Source organism: Doryrhamphus excisus, chromosome 13, assembly GCF_030265055.1.
Source record: "Doryrhamphus excisus isolate RoL2022-K1 chromosome 13, RoL_Dexc_1.0, whole genome shotgun sequence".
Lineage (NCBI taxonomy): Eukaryota > Metazoa > Chordata > Actinopteri > Syngnathiformes > Syngnathidae > Doryrhamphus > Doryrhamphus excisus.
The window spans coordinates 5,893,743-5,906,082 of NC_080478.1; positions in this window are offsets into that span (position 1 = coordinate 5,893,743).

Sequence of the window (12,340 nt, forward strand, 5' to 3'; positions counted from 1 at the left end):
TCTTCATTAGAGGGATATTTTTAAAGTTGCTGACATCAGACATCCTCTTTTCGCCTCATAAAGAGTGAATTCCAAGTGGCGAGGGATCGGTCTATTTCCTGGACAAATTCAAAGAAAGCGGCAAAGACTGACAATGACGATGCTTTTAGGATAATTTAGCTCATAATGTTCCTCTCTTTATGTGTTATTCTTTTTTTAAAGCAGAATTCTAAAACACTGAGACCAACGTTGCTGCCTGAAGATTCCTTTTACTTCTTGTGACCTTTTTGGGTTTTTTTTTTTTTTGCTCATGCATCTGTGTACAATGGACCATAGCCATTACTGAAGCCTTGCATCACGCTGGCGGCTGCTGAAAGGAGGGCGGTCTACTTCTATGCCCACCGCACCACCCCACCCTCCGCCCCTTCCAAAGCTCTGGTTGCTCAACAGCCATTTGCTTCTTTCTCCTTTCACACCTTGCAGACTTTGACAGCCAATTACTGGATCTCACACAGGTTCGGCCGAGGCATCAAAAGTCAGGCGAAGTGTGCTTTGAGGCAGACGGGGTGGAAAAAGTAGTGGTCACCATGGTGATACGAGGCCCTTAATCGAGCCAGTGGCATTTACAGTTTGTCCTTCACAAAAAAAACAAATTGTCATACACGACTTTGGCTGTTTGACAGCCTAGGGTGAGGTTGCAGTGCCTCGACGTGCTGGGATCCACATCAGGGTTTCTCCAACCTTTTCACCACCGATATAATTGCCATAACTTGCTGCCATAATGCTCTACTTATGCTTGATCTCTTAAGAGGTCCACTCACATATTTGACCCCACTGACAAAAAAAAATGTCAGCTTTCCAAAAGCTTCTAATATTCGCTATTTTTTTTTTTTTTTCATGTTGAAAAGAGTCAATCTTTTAAAGCTACTTCATCCAGGAAAATACCTATCAAATGTGAATTATTCTTAGGGGATTTTAACCCTTTAGAGCCAGTATGATTTTGTTTTGTGTTTTTTTTTTTTGGGAAAAACATACATTTCAAGGAGTATTTGTTTATTATTATTATTATTATTATTATTATTATTATTATGAGGCCCTGAGATGGGATTGTATTATTACTGTGTCAGTATGTGGTTCAAAAAGATCCGCTGTGGCGATTCCGTAATCAGGAAAAAGCTGAAGGAAACAAAGATTTTAGGACAAAAAATGGCCACTTCCCAAAAATTGCTCTAAAAGTTTGATATCATAATGTTTTCTTCCGCTTTAAATTAGTCTATCAAATCAATGAAATAATCCATTATTTGCATGTTTACATACGTTTTTGTTTTTTTTTTTATTTTAAAAAAGCAACAAAAATAATTTTCCATAAAATACCTTTCAGGGAGTATTTGTAGTTTTCATTATTATTGATAAGAGGCCCTTATCATTGCTTATTGCATTTTTTTACAATGTCAGATTTCAAACTCATACTCATGTCCACAGGATAAAAACAAGTCAAGCTTTAAAAAAAAGAATCAACCTGAAATATACCTATAAAATAATCCAGTAAAGGCCACTACATATGTATAATGCAAATGTTTTTTTATGAAATTTTTTTTTTCCATAAAATCCAATTGAAGGGGCATTTGTTTTATTAGGTCCTCAGATGGGTAAATGATTGGCAGCAGCACCGATAAATAATTTTTTTTACTGTCAGATTTGCTTCCCAAAAACTGCTCTACAAATATGATATATTCATGTTTATTACACTGTAAACAAGTCTATCTTTACAATAAAAAAAAACTACCAGCAGGAATAACCTTATAAAATAACTCATTAAAGGGTAACAGTATGGTTGTATAACAAAACTGTTTATTTGTGGGGAGGCTTCATAAAATAAAATTCAAGGAGTATTTGTTTTTAGTAGTATTATTGTTAGTTCCTGAGATGCATTTCCATGCATACTTCAGCCTGAAATATACAAATGTGTTTAGTCCACATCTTGCAAAAATACATTTTGCTGCATGCTTTGAGTGGGGAAAAAGTAGTGCCATCAAGTGGACAAATAGTCCAAATAAAAACCTTAACATAAATGACTGCACTAGCTTAGATAAATGTTTGCTCACAATTATCATTTTTTAATGGGACATTTTGCCACTTTTTTAGTCCAAATTAAGGAACTGTTTTCCAAATGAACCTAAAGGCTCTTAATTGAAACCTCAGTACCATATTTGACGAAGTTTGGGAAACCCTGGTGTGCATTGCCAGTAAAAATCTGCATTATAAAGTCATTTTTCTTGACTACTCGTGTGGATGAATGTGTGTTTAAATAAAATGTACAGTACGCCTCCTACTGGCCTTTGTAAATAGTGTGCTTGAATGGATGACTGAGACTTTCATGACTAATAATAACAACGCCATTTCATTATTTGTTTTTTGTTTTGTTTGTTTCCCCCCCGGTGGTGGAGTCATAGCCTTGCAGCCATAGCAACCGATACTCACTTCAAAGCGGTAGTACTGCTCTCATTATCGCACCTCCTTATTTGGAAGTCTTCCCCAAAATGTCAGCTCGGGGTTGGGTTCTGATGGCAGCCCTCCAGTGTTAAATTTGGGAGGAATTTTCCTCTATTTTGCAAATATAGCATTCAGGTGTTGGTTCAAAGCTGGTACCAAACACAGAGCCTTATTAGTTACTTACTTACTTACTTACGTAAAGTATATGTTCTTAAAAATAACACAATTATTTTTTTTTTTTTTATGAATTTAATTAAGTTGCATCTTTGAGAAACAGTCGCCAAGGTTACAAACTCAAATGCTGGCCACAACACATGGGGGTGGAGCTAGTCCAGGGTTGAATACATTTGTTTTAATGCTAACTCATTTGTCTACGATGTTTTCTATTTATAACAAACTGTTGAGCTGTAAAATTGTTGTCATTTGTCGTCCAGCCTCTTACAGCCGGTCTTTGATTTTCAAGCCATAGATTGGTCACATGTCAAACAAACAACGGGCGCTAATGTTTTTTTCGGGTTGCGAGACAAACTTACGCACTTCGTACATCTTCCTGCGTCACCCGTACGGCAAACGAGTGTCTTTCATATGTTTTGCTGGTGTCAGGTTTAGGAAAAATGTCTTTTTTTTTTTTTTTTTTCCATCTGTCATACTTATGTGTGTCGTGCACACGTCCACCCCGCATAAATAATGAACCTTCGGATAGTTCACATTCCTTCTCAATGGGTGTTGTGTCTTACGCCTTCATGGTCACCACAAGGATGGTCTCCACGAACACAAAAAATAATAATAATTCATTTTTTTTAATGTGCCCGGCTACAGTTATGAATCCAGCCAAGCATGCGAGCTCAATACAGCTGCCTCAACATTTTCCAGCAGGAAGACGCTTTGAGAAGATGTGACGTTGTGTAGCATCTATTTGTGTTCTTTTTTTTTTAGCAGGGATCTACTCTACTCCAAGTACTGTTCAGTAATAAGCAAAAATATTATAAAAAGTAAAATTTCAGGACCCCCCCCCCAAAAAAAAAATGTATAACACATAAAATAATATTAACTTGATGTTTTTTTTATTTTTGGAGTGTAGCCAAGCCAATTTAAAGGAGAGTTTTTGTTCCTTTATTACTAAACCAAGTGGAAAGGATCCATATGTGAGCCGTCAAAGCCCAACCCCAGCTTCTTCAAGCAAAAGCAGTAGACATGAATTAACCAATGAGAGGGGAAGAGAAGATATCACGGTGTAGTTTAATGACACTGAATGTAGTCCAGCTTTCGTGTCAGGGGCCTATGGTACTCTTACATCACATTACATCCGTCTGTGTCAAGTTGCAATGACGGAGAACGGACACACCGGGAGTGGAAATATGCTGCTTTTTATGTAGCCTTGGCTGACAATGCAATAGAACCCAAGGGAAAATGGCGAAACAAATAAGTCACATTTGTTGTGTTTTGTATGAACTTCCAATTGCGTGTCACAAAGTGCAGCTCCGCATGACATCATTGTCACAACAAACCTTCCGTAGAAATATCCGGATTGCATTTAAATGATTCCAGAATAATATCTGATGTCTTAACGAGTTTCCATCGTGACGGTAAAGCAACCCAACTGTGATATCCAAGTACCCTGTTATTTTTTTAAATTATTTTTATTTTTTTAAAGCTGTGTAGAGCGTGAGCGATAGAGACTTTTTTTTTTTTTTTTTTTTTTGGTGCTGTCTGTCTCTGGCTTCTTCTGTGTTTATGTATGCATCATTCTGGGCTCTGGTTCTTATGATTGCAGCAATGACTCATCATCATTGTCAAACCACCAATTAAAATATTTCATTTTTACAGACTTGACTGTGTCGTGCTTGTCACTGCCAATCGTGTGTGACGTTTCTATGCTATTATTACTACATGCAAACATTGGGCTCAAACCACACCACAAGTGTTTAAACTTGAAATGAAGCAATTAGATTGTAGGATTTACAACATAAAGGGGAACTGCACTTTTTGGGGAATTTTGCCCATCATTCTCAATCCTTATGTGACATCCTTATGCGCATTCTAGCGCGAGAAAATGAGTTAATATGAGCTAGCTAACAACAGATGTCATGGGAAATACCTATTTTGATGCTACACCATATTTTTTTGTCGAATTAAGCATTTTTTAAGCATCTAATTAACCTCACCCTTAAGCATTCATAAAAATGGCTAAGTGACCTAAAATACAAATATCAACTATTCAGAATATTCATTCATTCATTTTCTACCATTTTTCCTCACGAGGGTCGCGGGGGTGCTGGAGCCTATCCCAGCTGTCTTCAGACGAGAGGCGGGGTACACCCTGGACTGGTGGCCAGCCAATCACAGGGCACATATAGACAAACAACCATTCACACTCACATTCATACCTATGGACAATTTGGAGTCACCAATTAACCTAGCATGTTTTTGGAATGTGGGAGGAAACCGGAGTACCCGGAGAAAACCCACGCATGCACGGGGAGAACATGCAAACTCCACACAGAGATGGCCGAGGGTGGAATTGAACCCTGGTCTCCTAGCTATGAGGCCTGCGCGCTAACCACGAGACCACTAGAATAAAAAAAACACTACAATATGTAGTATTCAACACTGGTCACTAGGTGTCAGTAATGTTGAGTGAGACACACAAGCACCAAACTTGATCGCCAGAACAACAAGCTTTTGTTGCAGGTTTGATTTGTCTCACAACAGGCACCATCATCGCTAATAAAAAACATGAGCTGCTGTTTCGGGCACAAGCCACGTTGAGCTAAAACGCAACTCTGAACTCTCAGCATCACTTCCTGTCTGCCCTCCACTCACTTCCCCTAATGCTGTGACACATTTACAGCAACACACACAAGTGTCTTAAACGGCTTATTTTCACTTTCTTATATCCACATTGGTTAGCATTCAGCCCATTAGCGTGTTTTTCAGTTCATGTCGAATATTTGCATGCCTGTTTTTTGTCACAAAACACCCTTCATTGTTAGCGTCCTATTAACTAGCTAAACAAAATCTTACGTCACCCCCCGTCTAAGATGTCATTAGTGACTGACACAAGAATGTTAACACAAAACATGTTTTTATAGTTTTACGTGCATTCTAAATGCAGATAAATGAGGAATGAAAGGAATAAATGAATATTTAGGGTTACCTCCCAAAGACCCAATGTGACAGCAAGATCAACCACCACCACCAGCTTCCTGTTTTCAGTCCTGTCAAGCATCACGTCTTCAGTGAAGGTAAAAGCAACATTAAATGGTTATTTTTATATGTATTTCAAATAGCTTTTTACATGCAAAACGATACTATTAGATTTAGTTAAAGGGGTAGTTCTGTTTTTTTTTTTTTTTTGCAGTGTCATCCATCAACTTCCCGTCCTGTGAGCCCAATTCTGGTCTGATTTTGGTGATGAGAAACGCAGTTTGGTAACTTATTGGGGCTACTTAAGTAGAGTTTGGCTTATCAAAGCTATATGGGCCGGAAAGAGTCATACATTTGTATGACAAAATCAGACCTCACAAATCTCTCGGCTTTACTTTCTCCGACGTCGTATTATTGGCTGTCAATTGCCGTGTATGTGATGATCTTCATCCGCTGTAGAACACGTATGTAAACAAGATGGCTGCAACGTTCACGGATGTATCTTCATCACATACAGTATACATATAGATGGATAGATATAGTTGCTCAGATTCTTTTTGCTGGCCATGTCATTTGTTGCTAGGCAGATTTCATAAGACACAACATTGTGGGGCAGCATATACTACATTCAAATGAAGACAAATAATGCTCATAGAAGTAGTTGTGGTCATGAAATGCCAATATTGTTACAATTTAAACCTCAAATTTTCTTTTTTGCTAGATAGATTTCATTGGGCACAGAATCTTTAAAAAAACTAATGAAAAAAAATATTTTAATTTTAATTTACAACTAAGCAGGCACAACAACATTGCTCAAATTCTTATTACTGGCCATCCCACTTGTTGCTAGGCAGATTTCATAAGACGCAACATTGTGGGGCAGCATATACTACATTCAAATGAAGACAAATAATGCTCATGGAAGTAGTTGTGGTCATGAAAAGCCAATATTATTACAATTTAAACCTCAAATTTTCTTTTTTGCCAGATAGATTTCATTGGGCACAGCATCTTTAAAAAAACTAATGTTAAACTAAAAATGTTTTAATTTTAATTTACAACTAAGCAGGCATTGCTCAAATTCTTATTACTGGCCATGCCACTTGTTGCTAGGCAGATTTCACATGGTTACAACATTGTGGGGTGGTGAAAACTTTGTAATCATGAAAAAAAATAATTGTAGACATAATAATAATACTAATACGTAATAATACTACTAAATTGTAGACGTTTAAGTCTTCCATCATCACAAAACGTGCTTTGACAACATTGGGTGGGTCTTTCCACCTGCACGTCCATGTCCGTCATAATGCCATGGCCATCTTGAATGTCTCGGCAGTAAGGTGCCGCTAAAGCAGGGGTCTCAAACACACGGCCCGCGGGCCAAATGTGGCCCCCGCCTTGATATGAAGGTTTAATGTTAGTGCGGCCCGCGCAAGTTTGATATGGATGCTGTATGGTATCATGTACCCAGAAAAAATTATTACGTTTGATTAATGTTCATGTTAAAGGTTAAATAACTGTTAATAGTTATCCTCCCTATCCGTGTGGAAGTGGTAAGTTTTTGCCTATTTAAGTTGAAAGGAAATAACTTGAAGGCTACCGTTTAGGTCGCTAGCTCTCTAGTTTGCGAGTTAGCATGTGTCACAAGACCCTGCAGTTGCGCAATATGTTGTAAATAAAAACAGTATAAATGTGACTATAGTCGTGTTTTGTCATGTCTACAGGGCTCTAATAATGCTTTGTTCATTTTAATCTGAAAAAAATCATTTGTCTACCCACCAACTATATGTGCTTTCTTAAGTTTTTATTATTTGCCGTTTTATTATTATTATTATATTTATTTATTTGTTACTGATTGATTGATTTTCTTTATTCTTGATTTGTTTATTTATTTTTTTATCTTATTTTGTGCAGAAAAATAAAAATTAAGATATTTGAGAACAGTGGAATGTTTTATCAGAGCTTTTATTGTAGAAAATCGGAACCAAAGCACTGAAAAAGTTTGTATATTTTTCTGTTTTCAATAAATGCATTTTTTTTTTTTTTTTTTTAAACCTGATGCGGCCCAGCCTTGCCCAGACCCTAGCTCCAGTGGCCCTCAGGTAAATTGAGTTTGAGACCCCTGCTCTAAAGCCTCTATACTCTACTGTGGGCTGCAAATACATGATTTGCCAAAGCATGCGTTAATTTATTCACTGATCCACTGCTCTGTATTGAATATAAAGCCCATAGTGCAAAGAAACAAAAACAGTGCCATCTGCTGGATCCCTAGTGTGATGATGGAAGAAGGGAGCAGATGAAGCGGAGAGAAAAGAGGATATTTTTGTGTGTGCGTGTTCTCTCTTTGGCAGATGGCGTACGTTTGAATTCCCCGTAGCTCTGAGTGGCTGTCATTTCAAGTGCAGCTAAAACTAAACAATAACGCCTCTGAGGCGGCGAAAAAGTCGTTTTGTTTCTGTGTTATTAGGCGGAGGTTATGCTGGCACTTCCCTGTGATTCTCTTGTAAAAAAACAAAAACACTAAGACAAGCCTTTAAATGATGATTATTATCAGATCAATTGACAGTGAAGCACTATGACGCTGTGGTGATTGCGGCATTGGATTATTGCCTTCTTGGCAGCGGCTGCAGTCGCTGTGGAGTCGGCCCGTTGCCTCTGGTTGAGTCATTTTTATTTCTGCCACTTGCTTGGACATCTCACGTCAAACACTGCATATTAATAGTGTGCTGCAAATCTCTAAAAACACATAAAACACGGAGTTGTGGTGCTTCCAAAAAAGCACAACGTGACGTTAATGCACTATAGTGGAAACATATGATGAGATATAGCATCTTGGGAGCTGATATCATCTTCTGCAACAGGGACAACATGAAGTCATCCATCCACGCGGTAGCCTACTTAGCATGTTGGCGACAAAGTCAGGAGATCAGGAAGATGTATGTTCTCCCGGCGTGTGTGTGTGTGTGTTTTTTTCCTCCCATATTCCAAAAAAAGCTATATATAGTAAATTGGCAATTCTATTGCACCCGCCCTTGACCGCCACCCAACACACAATGCACCGGACCCTTATGCTTGCCCCCGTAGGTGGTGGGTCTACAAGGGGGAGATCCCATGTGGCTTCTTCGGGCTGGGCCTGGCCGGGCTCCACGGGTGAGGCCCCGGTATCCCACATCCGGGCAAGGTACGGTTCCTCCTCTTGCTTGTGTTCTGGTGGCCAGCCAATCACAGGGCACATATAGACAAACAACCATTCACACTCACATTCATACCTATGGACAATTTGGAGTGGCCAATTAACCTAGCATGTTTTTGGAATGTGGGAGGAAACCGGAGTACCCGGAGAAAACCCACGCATGCACGGGGAGAACATGCAAACTCCACACAGAGATACCCGAGGGTGGGATTGAACCCTGGTCTCCTAGCTGTGAGGTCTGCGCGCTAACCCCTAGACCACCGTGCCGCCCGAAACTCTATTTTAACAAAATAAAAACAAAAAAATAATTTTTACTACATTTTAAAATGGTCTGGTTGAAATTATGACCACGGTATTGTTAGGGTCGGTTTTGACACGGTCATAATTATATGACTATAAAGCAATATTTTGAGCCAAAACTGAAATCATAAGAGTACAATTAGCCAACACAATGACAACCAGCTCCTCTTCTCATCTTCTCATGTTTTGACTGCCGCTCCTTCTCTCTCTGGGTTTTGAGTTTTTCCTTGCCCTGATGGGGGTTCAGATCAGGGGATGTCGTTTGTCGTCTATTGTCTATCATCTACTGTTGCCTGCTTGTTAAGCCCTTTGAGGCTCTTTTGTGATTAAGGGCTATATAAATAAACTTGACTTGACTTGACAAATCATGTATACTTCAGGGGATTCTCATTTTGACCGCTTTTCCAGTATACCAGCAGAAAAACAATGTCCAGACATGTGAGGTGAGTTCACTCATTTGATTGGCTGATTTCACATTTACAATTTGGATCATGGAAAGAATGGCAACAAGTACAGTGAACCAAGGTCTGGACCACATTTTTGGTGACAATGAGGGCGAGGACAGACCAGCATAGCCATTGAGATGAGCAGAAGGACAACTTGGCGTATGATCCAGAAGACACAGGTGATGTGAGTCAGATGAAGAGGTTGCTGGTGGTGAAGCTGTTCTATATCCCTCAGTAATAGCCAGGTAACAAAAGAACCTTCAATTTATTAATATGATTCTTATGAGGTTCATCTTACCATTTTTGGAAATTGAAATGGAGGGGTATAGTGACAAAAAAAGGCCTACATGCCCACACCAAAAGTATTAAAACCAACATTTTCATGGATGAGGAAGCCTAAGATGGTAACCAAGACATGAGAACCAAATTTGATGGTATCTTATTGTTTTTAGTGTATTTTATAGCTGATTTAATACATGGGTCAAAACCAACCCGTTAACATAAGAGGTGATACCAGAAAGCTAACACAAGAGGAAGGTTAAGGTGCTGCCATGGCCACCTTTTGGGTCAGGTGGTCCAGAAAACCTCCAAAAACCTAAAAAAAAAAACATCTGAGGTCCTGTCAGGTTGCGCGAGAGGCGGGGTACACCCTGGACTGGTCGCCAGCCAATCACAGGTCCCCATAACTAACTTAAATGGGATTTCTCAGACGGGTCCGTGATTGGCATTTTTGTTATAATTTTCCCCAAATTGGCCAATTAACCGAGCATGTTTTTGGAATGTGGGAGGAAACCGGAGTACCCGGAGAAAACCCACGCATGCACGGGGAGAACATGCAAACTCCACACAGAGATGGCCGAGGGTGGAATTGAACCCTGGTCTCCTAGCTGTGAGGTCTGTGCGCTAACCACTAGACCGCCGCGCCACCCCCGGGGTGATTTAAAGAATCTATTTTATTTTTAATGTTGCTGCCACTGCCCCATTAATGGGCACTTTTGCGTATCCGTATGTTCACAAATAATTTTTTAATACCCTGCAGTAAAGTGCATAATTTTTAGGACTTGTGCTTTTAATTCTGTATGTTTTAAATGCTGAATGCTTATATTGTCATGTAAATTGTAACGAGATTGACTGGCAGAATGGCACCTCATACATGCTCAGAGCCGGCATCCCATCTGAGCATTCTCACAATCCCATTAGGCTCTAAAATGTCTGTATGTGTGTGCGTCATTGCGTGGGCTCTCATAAAAAGTGCTGCAAAACAAATTAACCTCCATATAAATGTTGGTGTCATAGAAATGTAAAGGCATTCAACTCTCAGGTCAAGGCCTAGTAAGGACTCATCCGAGGCTGCTTCGGATGTGATGTGCACAAGCAATTGTACCACCGTGTGCAAGAAAGCCATCATAATTTAAGCCATTATTTATTTATTTATTTTTGCTGTGGCTGTTCCACATGCTTTTTAAGGTTAGTCAGGTGTTTGCAAGCTGCAGAAATTAAAAAATGTTTAAAAGAAAAAGCCGCTACATATTGTTGAGCCCGGCTGACCCCCATTAAACAGTCTGGGACACTTTTTAATTAGCAGCAACTCACGTGAAACGACAGAATGTATTCATTTTAATGGAGGTTTAATTGAGGTCGTTTTTGGTCCCCCGTCGAGGCTTTCAACCTCTAAAATGGCTGCTGACGTGCCACAGTCGTGGTGTAAACCCCACCCGCCCCCAACCCCCCATCCGCCCCGCCCCGGGTGAGCCATTTGGTACGTGACCCCAGAGATGATGACAGCCATTTCCCATAATTCACCATGTTGACAGATGAGCGGGCCCTGCGGGGTGTGTGCACTCCAAGGTGTGTGTGTGTGTGTTACATCATGCTTAATTACACTTGCAGGAAGTGGCTTGTGAGAATGTTCTAGCCAGTCCTTGAATGTGGATACAGCTGATTGGTGTGTGTGTATGTGTGTGTGTGTGTGTGTGCGCGCGTAGCATGTCCATTTGTATCGTAAGGTGGTTGCACATGCACTTTAAAGTGAAGGACAAAGCCGACAGGATAATTAATGTCGCCAGTTTTCTATAAAATGTTAAATCAAACCCTGTAACAGCTCTCTCTGGAGGATCGCTTGTCCAATTTAATTTAGGCTGCAGAGCGAGAAAATGGAAAAAAAAACGCAAAGAACCATGTCTCCTCATCATGGCGCAGTCTTGCCTTACCTTTTTACTTTTGGCAAGACCGCACAACAGGTAGACTAGCCTAGACAGTACACACTAGCAGTGTTGTGTCAATGTGCAATCTATCAGAAATTTACCATAGCTAGAAGAAACAATACATAAAACAAAATTAAAAAGTATACATAACATAACATGTATATGTGTAGGCCTACGCTGAAATAATAACACTGAACTCTCAGCCTTTTTGGTTGCAGTATATGCATAAAATGAAAACAAAATATAGCCAACTTTTAAATAAAAAAGCTGATCAGCTGTCTACATAGTTCCCATTTCCACATAACAATGTTTATTTATTATGTTTATTTATTTACACTGAAAGCAAGAACTGTTTATTTCCTTGATGACCTGTGGCAAGTGTTATGGTCCTGAGCAAAAATTAATTAATAGTAAAAAAAAAAAAAAAGATTGATATTTTCCAGGGCTAGGGAAGGCGAGGTAGGTAGATGCTTTGGTGTGTTTTTTAGGTGTGTCGCCCTACTTTGTTTTTTGCGACTTTGAGTCATGTCATACAATGTATTGCTGTCGTTTTGATCAGGCAAAATTTGTGGTTA